Below are 8,551 nucleotides of genomic sequence, written 5' to 3'. Positions count from 1 at the left end.
GCAGCTCACCACAGAGTTTCTATGCATATTTAGCAGAACGTTAATTACTTAGGTGCTGTGTGGTTCCCGGGATGTATGGCCATGTTCTAGCAGCGTTCTCTCCTGACGTTTCGCCTGCATCTGTGGCTGGCATCTTCAGAGGATCCTCTGAGGTAGCCCTCTGGCTGCTTGTGGAAAAAAAAAATACTGCTAACAACCATACAACCAGAGCTCCCACAACCTAATGATCGGCCGTGAAAGCCCTCGACAATACATTAATTGCTTACTTTTGAGTAACGTGTAGGCTCAGCTTGGCAAGACACACAGCTGAGATGCAGTGTAAGCTTTCCAGCCTCCAACTGATTCTTATGTTCCTCCCACGAAAAGCCATTCCTGATCTCATTCAGGAATGAAGCCAAGGCGATATACAGCCCAAAAGCCAACAAAGTTCTGGGCTGTATCTAGTGTCTAGATCGAGGGATGTAATGGTACCTCTCTATTCTACACTGGTTAGACCTCACCTGGAATATGGTGTCCAGTTCTGGGCACCGCAATTCAAGAAGGGTATTGACAAGCTGGAACAAGTCCAGAGGAGGGCAATCAAAATGGTCAAAGGTCTGGAATTCCTGCCCTATGAAGAGAGCTTTAGGGAGCTGGGTCAGAGGTGGGATCCAGCAGGTTCTCACAGGTTCCTGAGAGTGGGTTACTAATTATTTGTGTGTGCCGAGAGGGGGTCACTAATGGGTGATTTTGCCCCGTGGTTTTTGCCTTAGTTATGCTCCTCCTCTCAGCAGCAGCGCACAGAACTTGAAGCAGTCTAGCGGGAGGTGCACCGGCATGCGTGGCAGCCTGCGCCTGCGTGCATTCGTTTCCCGCCCAAGGACCGGCGCAGCGGCTGCGTCCTTGCCACCGCCCCGCCCAGGAATGCCCCGCCCCCGGAATGCCCGGCCACGCCCCCGTCGTGCCCCGCACAGCCCCATGGGCGCTACGCCACAGTTTGAATCCCACCACCGTGGGAACCTGTTACTAAAAATTTTGGATCCCACCACTGGTCACATGCCCATCAAAGGGGAAAGGAAGCTGCACAGAATGAGTTACGGCTGTGTAAGACCTGTCTTCTTCGCTAGCATGTAGTGGGCAAAAGGTGCGATGCTGTTGTATTCCCCTGAGCCACAAATGCTGCAGCCAGTCCGGCAGAGCAGAAGTTTGGGAAATATAAGCATTTTTTTCCCCAGAAACACAGATCCAGGGAACTCTGGATTTGTGGTGGCAAAATGCTTTTCTGTTTGGGCTCTAGGAAGCTGGTGGTTAATTTCTGTAATGAGAGGAGGCAGAACTGAAACTAGTGTGGATGAAGTCCAATGGGTTGGGGGACTAGAGATAGGGATGGCAGTAGGGATGGCGTAGGGATGAATTGGGGATCCCCAGAATTACACCTCCTCTCCAAAGTGACTGCGAAGAAGAAGAAGAAGAAGAGGAGGAGGAGGAGGAGGAGGAGGAGGAGGAGGAGGAGGAGGAGGAGGAGGAGGAAGAGGAGGAGGAGGAAGAAGAAGAAGAAGAAGAAGAAGAAGAAGAAGAAGAAGAAGAAGAAGAAGAAGAAGAAGAAGAAGAAGAAGAAGAAGAAGAAGAAGAAGAAGAAGAAGAAGAAGAAGAAGAAAAGTTTGGATTTATATCCCCCCTTATATCCTTGAGACTCAAGAAGGGGAGGAGTTTGAATTTAGATTCCGCTTTTCTCAAACTAAGGAGTCTCAAGGAGGCTTGCACACTCCTTCCCTTCCTCTCCCCACAACAGACACCTGTTGAGGCAGGCGGGGCTGAGAGAGTTCTGAGAGAACTGTGACTAGCCCCAGGTCACCCAGAAGGCTTCATGTGCAGGAGTGGGGAAACAAATCTGGCTGACCAGATAAAAGTCTGCCGCTCAGGTGGAGGAGTGGGGAATCGAACCTGGTTTTCCAGATCAGAGTCCACCTGCTCCTGACCATTGCACCGTGCTGGCTTGGAGGATTGAGTTTGTGGCCCTGCACCCCACTGAGGCCCCTGCCCTCCCCAGGCTACACTTCCAAATCTCTAGGAGTTTCCCAACTGGAGGTGGTAACCTTAACCCCCCCCCCCACTCCATGCCCTGCTAGTGTAACCCCCATGCTCAGAATGGGTTGACCCAGAAAGGGGCGGAGACTCAAAGCAGCAGAAGGCTGCAGAGCTCATGTAGTTTGGAGGAGACGAGGCTACCAGACTGGGACCTTGATTTGAATAAGCCCTGAACACCTTGTTAAGGTAACTGCAATGTTGTTGGGAACTAGTGGGAAGGGAGTTGTTTGTTTTTGCTATGGTGTAAATGTTGGAGTTTATTGTCTCAGGGTTTCTTTTTGTGGTTGTAATGGGTGAGAGTTCTCCTGGAAACCTTCATCATGTTGAATCCTGTTCACCAAGCCCTTGGAGTCTTCAGGAGCCAACCCACTTGCAGGAAGAATTGGACTTGGCAATATCAGAAGACTGTAAATATAAGGACTTGAAAATGCAACCTGAACAGGACCTTGAAGTGTGATGTTAAATGTTGATGTTATATGTTATTTGTTAAGAGAAGTAAACCATTTTGTTGTTTTTAAAATTTGTTGTTGCAAACTCATTCCAAGTTCTGCCCCACAGAACCCACAGGTAGAGGTTACACTAGCAGCCAGGAGGGACTTGAAAATGCTAACTAGAGGGCCAGTCAGTCTGAGACCTCAACTCAACCGAGGGCTGAAATTTAAACAAAATTTAAAGTTGGAAGCGTTTGATAAGTTTTGCCATTTGTTTTCCTGAACATGACATGTTGTCATTTTTTTGAACTTTGGGATTAGGGCCTTCAAAAGCTGGAAGTAGCCCTGGCCTCTCTGGATCTCCGGTGGAGCCTGGTCTGGAATCCATCATCTGGAATCACTCTAGCACAGTGGTGGCGAACCTATGGCATGAGTGCCAGAAGTGGCACTTAGGGCCCTCTCTGTGGCCACGTGCAAACAGAGTCGCCCCTCCACCCCCACACATTTAGACTGGCCTAAGCCGCTGGGATCGATTATTAGCATTAAACCTAAGACCTAGTTTTGGGGAAGCAGTGTAGGTAACCCTGTTAAGCACTGTTAAACCTAAGGTGACCAGATGGTCACAGCAAGCAGGGCCAGGTGGGTGGCTGCATCTTGGCGATGTGCACAGCCGCCAGAAGCACTGCCTTCTGAGAGCTCCCATTTCCGCCCTGTCACAGGAAGCGGGGCCCCCCAAAGGCGTGCCCCTGCTTGTGCGTGGGGAGGCTGCCGCCTGCCTTGCGCCCAGAAGGCAATGCAGCAGCCTTCAAAACCGGGACACTTGAAAAAACCCACGGGACGCGGGACAAGTTGTTTCAAGGCGGGACTGTCCCACCAAAAGCGGGACGTCTGGTCAGCCTAGTTAAACCCCACTGATTTTCATGCAAATAATTAAAGCATGATCCTTTACCTGAGAGTAAGATCGGTTGCTGGCAATGGGGCTTGCTTCTGAGTAAACCCTCCTAGGGTCATGATTCACCCATTGGAAGAATTGCACAGTTGCTTCAAAGCCAAGCCACCGATTACCACCAAGCTTAATCCCGAGTAACATGCGCCTCAGAGCCAACTGTTTTTCCTAAACTAAAACCTCAGTATTCTGGTTAAATTGCCGTGTTGGCACTTTGCGATAAATAAGTGGGTTTTGGGTTGCAATTTGGGCCCTCGGTCTCGAAAAGGTTCGCTGTCACTGCTCTAGCAGCTTTGGTTTTCCAGTGGGGCATGCTCAGGGGCATTCTTGTCATGGTGAATCCTGCCTCGTTTAGGCCCGCCCTCTGACCTGACCCTCCCTCACCTCCCCTGCTGCCTCTTCTAGCTGGCACCGAGTTCACTTGGGTGGACTTCAGCGAGCGCAGAGGGACGGGAGGGGTCCGGTCATGTGTCCGTTTCAGCTGACCCGCAAAGTGAATCGCCTCCTTTGTTTGCCCCGGCATTGTTTATGTCCCAGACAAAAGGCCTGTTTATCATTTCTGGGGACACAGAAAAGTCCAGCAGAGAAAGAAAGGAAACTCTGTGCTGTTCAAGCCCGGTCCCTGCGAGGCCGCGTTGTTTTGTTTTCTTGGCTTTTAACGCTGGGTTTTTGTTTCCACTGCAATGTTGACGCAAGGGCCGAGGGCAGGGAGAGTCTTGCCGGCAGCCTCCTTGCCATTTTGCGCCAGTCGGAAGGAACGCTGCCCTCGCAGGCTGCTGGGCAGGAAAAGAAACTGCTGCTGCGATATTAGACGGCTTGTGGTTTTTCAGAGTTTTTTGCGGGGAAACCGCATACAAGCCGGTGCACCCAAAGTGAGGACAGACGCATTTGTTTGTTTTAAATCCAGGTTCCTAAGGAAAGGGGGGTTCACGGGAGCATTGTTTCAGAAGATTGCTGTGGAGGATCTGCAGTAGGAAAGCTAGATTCGAGTCCAGGACACCTTAGAGAACCACAAGGTTTTGGGGGCTATGAACTTTCGAGAGTTGGGGGGGGGGTCACAAACTTTCGAAGGCCCATACTCTGAAAATCTCATTGGTCCCTAAGGAGCTCTTAGGTCTCATTGGTCCCTAAGGTGAGAGCCAGCGTGGTGTAGTGGTTAAGAGCAGGTGCGCTCTAATCTAGAGAACTGGGTTTGATTCCCTGCTCTGCCACCTGATCTGTGGAGGCTTATCTGGTGAACCAGATGCAGAGGTGGGATCCAGCAGGTTCTCACAGGTTCCCGAGAGTAGGTTACTAATTGATTTGTGATTGTGCCGAGAGGGAGTTACTAATTGAGTGATTTTGCCGGCCGTGATTTTTTTTTGCGCAGATTCGCCCACTCCTCTCTCCAGCGATAGGCGGCGCAGTCTGGCAGCAGGAGGTGCACCGGCGATCGCGTGGCAACCTCGCCTCGCGTGCGTGCGTCAAGTTTCCCGCTTATAAAGGGGGGACTGGCGCAGCCGAGCTGTGTCCTTGCCACAGCTACCAGCAATACCCGCGCTTAGAATGCCTGTGCAAACGCGCTACGTGGCGTGCCGCACCCAGCTTCCATTGCTCTGCCTACGCCACAGTTGGAATCCCACCACCATGGGAACCTGTTACTAAAAATTTTGGATCCCACCACTGACCAGGCTGCTGACACTTAATATCTATGAAGATGGCAGAGCAGCCTTTGTGCCTAGTTTTATAAATCTTTATCATGCCCCCCTCACTTTTTTCCGTAAACCGAAAAGTGCCAGACTTTTTAGATTTTCCTAATGGCAAAGCTGTTCGAAGAAGAAGAGGAGGAGTAGGAGTATTGGTAGTTTGAATTTATATCCCACTTTTCTCTCCTGTAAGGAGACTCAAAGTGACTTACAAGCTCCTTTCACCTTCCCTCCTCTACCACAACCTTGGACACACTTGTGAGGAAGGTGGGGGCTAGAGAGAGTTCTGAGAAAACTGTATTGTGGACCTAGCCCAAGGTCACCCAGCAGGAATGAAGGAGTCTTGAACACATCTGGTTCACCAGATCGCCTCTACCACTCCAGGTGGAGGAGTGGGGGGATCAAACCCGGTTTTCCAGATTAGAATCCACCTGCTCTTAACCACCACACCACGCCGGCTCTCTTAATTGTCTTGGCTGCCCTCTTGTGCACTTTCCCCAGCTCTGCAGCATCCTTTTTGAGAAACAGTATATTCCAAATGAGGCTGCATCAAAGGCGTTACTTATAGTGGACATTTTATTTTCAATACCTTTCTTGATAGACCTCATTATTTACTGCTGTGGCCCCTGGAAGTTGGTCCCCTTCCAACTCTATGGCGAAGGTCAGCATGGGCTAAAAACAGCGGGTGTGAAAAGCGGTGTGAATATTATTGAACACTTGCTGTGAAATGGTTTAAAGGGTGTAAAAGGTATTGTCCCGAAGAGCTTTCCGCCTGGCGGAATACGGCTGGGGAAGTACTGTCTGGTTTCGGGCTGTATGGCCGCATTTGTTAGCAGCATTCTCTCCTGGCGTTTTAGCCTGCATCACTGTGGCTGTGGCATCTTCAGAGAGTCCTCTGACAGATGCCAGCCAATCAACATGGCATCACGGCATCTTCGCATGCTGACCATACAACTCCATAAACTCCCCACAACGCAGGGTAATAAATAAGTTTCACAGCTGTTTTTTCACACCGTTTTCACACCGCTGTTTTTTGCCCATGTGAAATCCACATATGATTCTAACCCCAAGGTTAAATTCCCTCAGTGTCCACAGTTCAGACCTGAGTGGTTTAAAACCAGTGTTTTTTGTTCTAAAGTTTATCTATCACCTTACACTTAACCAGTGTTAAACTTTATTTGTCACGTGATTGCCTGTGTGTGTTATTTGCCATCAAGTTGTTTCCAACTTATGGCAACCCTATACATTAATGACCTCCAAAAGCTCTTATCATGAACAATCATACTGGGGCCTTCCTCTTCTCCCGCTGCCTTCAACTTTTCCGGGCACTCTTGCCTTTTCCAGTGACTCGGCCAATCAAAGTTTGGCAGCCTCTGTTTGGTCATTTTAGCTTCCAGGGAGAATTCAGACTTGATTTGATCTAGAATTCGTTTGTTTGTTTGTTTGTTTGTTTGTTTGTTTGTTTGTTTGTTTGTTTGTTTGTTTGTTTGTTTGTTTGTATGTATGTATGTATGTATGTATGTATGTATGTATGTATGTATGTGGGCTTGTTTGTTTGTTTGTTTGTTTGTTTGTTGGGTTTAATAAACTGCCCACCCCCGAAGGGCTCTGGGCAGTTTACAATTTAGGGATAAAAACAGCATAGAACTTTAAAACAACACAAACCTGAGGGCTAAAACAAATCAGTTGGCAAACTTAACCTGTACTTCCAGAGGCGGCCCCTTCTGCAGCCATTATTTTGGCATGGTCCCATAGTATCCATAAAATTCTCCTCCAACACTGTCAGGTTTTTTTTTTTTTTCTATTCAATGTTAAGCAGCCGCGCCATATAGTAATATAAGGAAAACTCTCAGAGGTGGGATCAAGCAGAGTTCTCCCAGGTTCCCGAGTAAGGTTACTCATTGTACGTATTATGTGTGTGTGCGAGAGGGTTTCTAATGGGTGATTTTGCCATGTGATTTTTTGCCTTGAATTCGCCCCTCCCTCTCAGCAGTAAGCGGCGCAGAACTTGGAACTGAACGAATTAGCGCAGGAGGTGCACCGATGCGTGGCAGCCTCGCCTCTCTTTGTTGCATTCGTTTCCGCTTGAGGACGAACGCGACACCAGATGCTGACTTTCATCATGCCACAGCCCAGAATGCCGGCAATGCCCTTTGAGATACCCGGCCCAGCCCGTTCAGTTGCCTCCCCAGCCCACCACTGGTGCCTTCCATACCAGCTTGAATCCACCACACCATGGGAATCTGATGCACTAAAAGTTTTGGATCCCCACCCACTGCCAGGAATAACTGTGGCACAAAATCATAACTTGGTTCTGCCGCGGTTACATCCCTTAAATTTAAGAACACTTTTTTCTGAAGCTCGCTTTATGGCTGAGATCTTTCCCAATCTCAATAACCTGCTTAGCTTCTGATTGATTTCTTGGTTCCAGCCTCCCTTTTGGATGATGATGGAGCCAAGGAATAGAAAATCTGTAACAACTTCAATTTCTTCATTATTGCCCTCACCCAATTTAGACAAATCCTTTTGGAGTGCATCTTTCAAATCTAAGCTTCGGTTTATGCCTCCCACCTAAGACAATTTAGTAACATCTGAAAAGTTGGAATACTGAATGGCTCATTCCCAATAATTTATGAACAAACTGAATACCATCAACTCCAATAATCAGTCATTGTGGGACCCCACACCTGCTCCCCTTCATGGCAAGCACGGCCCATTTATTTCTACTCTCGCCTTCCTGTATGACCAATTTTTATAAGAGAACCTGTCTCCTTATCTTACCACTGCTAAGCTTATTCTGGAATCTTTGCTAAAGTACCGAATCAAAAGTATTTTGGAAGCCCAAGCTGTCTTGAGTGCCGAAACATAAAATGGTTGGAAGATAAAAAATGTTTTTTGAGGTTGCAATATGCAATATTCCTCTTATCCCGTGGGACTTCCTGGTTCTGAACTTGATATTCTTAAGTGGCCACTTACTATTCCCACTGTCTATTCAGCCACTACCCCTCTAACCACTGTCCAGAAATGCAAGAGACAAACACACTGCTGCTCAGGAGCAGCAGCAGCAGCAGCAGGCCATTGCTTTCACATCCTGCATGTGAGCTCCCAAAGGCACCTGGTGGGCCACTGCGAGTAGCAGAGTGCTGGACTAGATGGACTCTGGTCTGATCCAGCAGGCTAGTTCTTATGTTCTTACACAGTTCATTGATCAGACTTCTCCGAGGGCATTATCCTTGGATTGCAAAAACTGAAATTTTAACTGGTGGAGTTAGCCTGTGGTTCTCTTTTATCTGAAGCAGCACTACAGGTAGATGTAAGTGTAACCCCACTGTTAAGAATGGGATGACCCAGAAAGGGGTGGAGATTGCAAAAAGCGGAAGGCTGCAGAACTCATGAAGCTGGAGGAAGCAAGACTACTGGGC

The sequence above is a fragment of the Sphaerodactylus townsendi genome, linkage group LG01 (genome assembly GCF_021028975.2).
Source record: "Sphaerodactylus townsendi isolate TG3544 linkage group LG01, MPM_Stown_v2.3, whole genome shotgun sequence".
In the NCBI taxonomy this organism is placed as follows: Eukaryota; Metazoa; Chordata; class Lepidosauria; order Squamata; family Sphaerodactylidae; genus Sphaerodactylus; species Sphaerodactylus townsendi.
The sequence above is the reverse complement of the archived record's forward strand: the minus strand, read 5'-3'. Positions refer to the sequence as shown.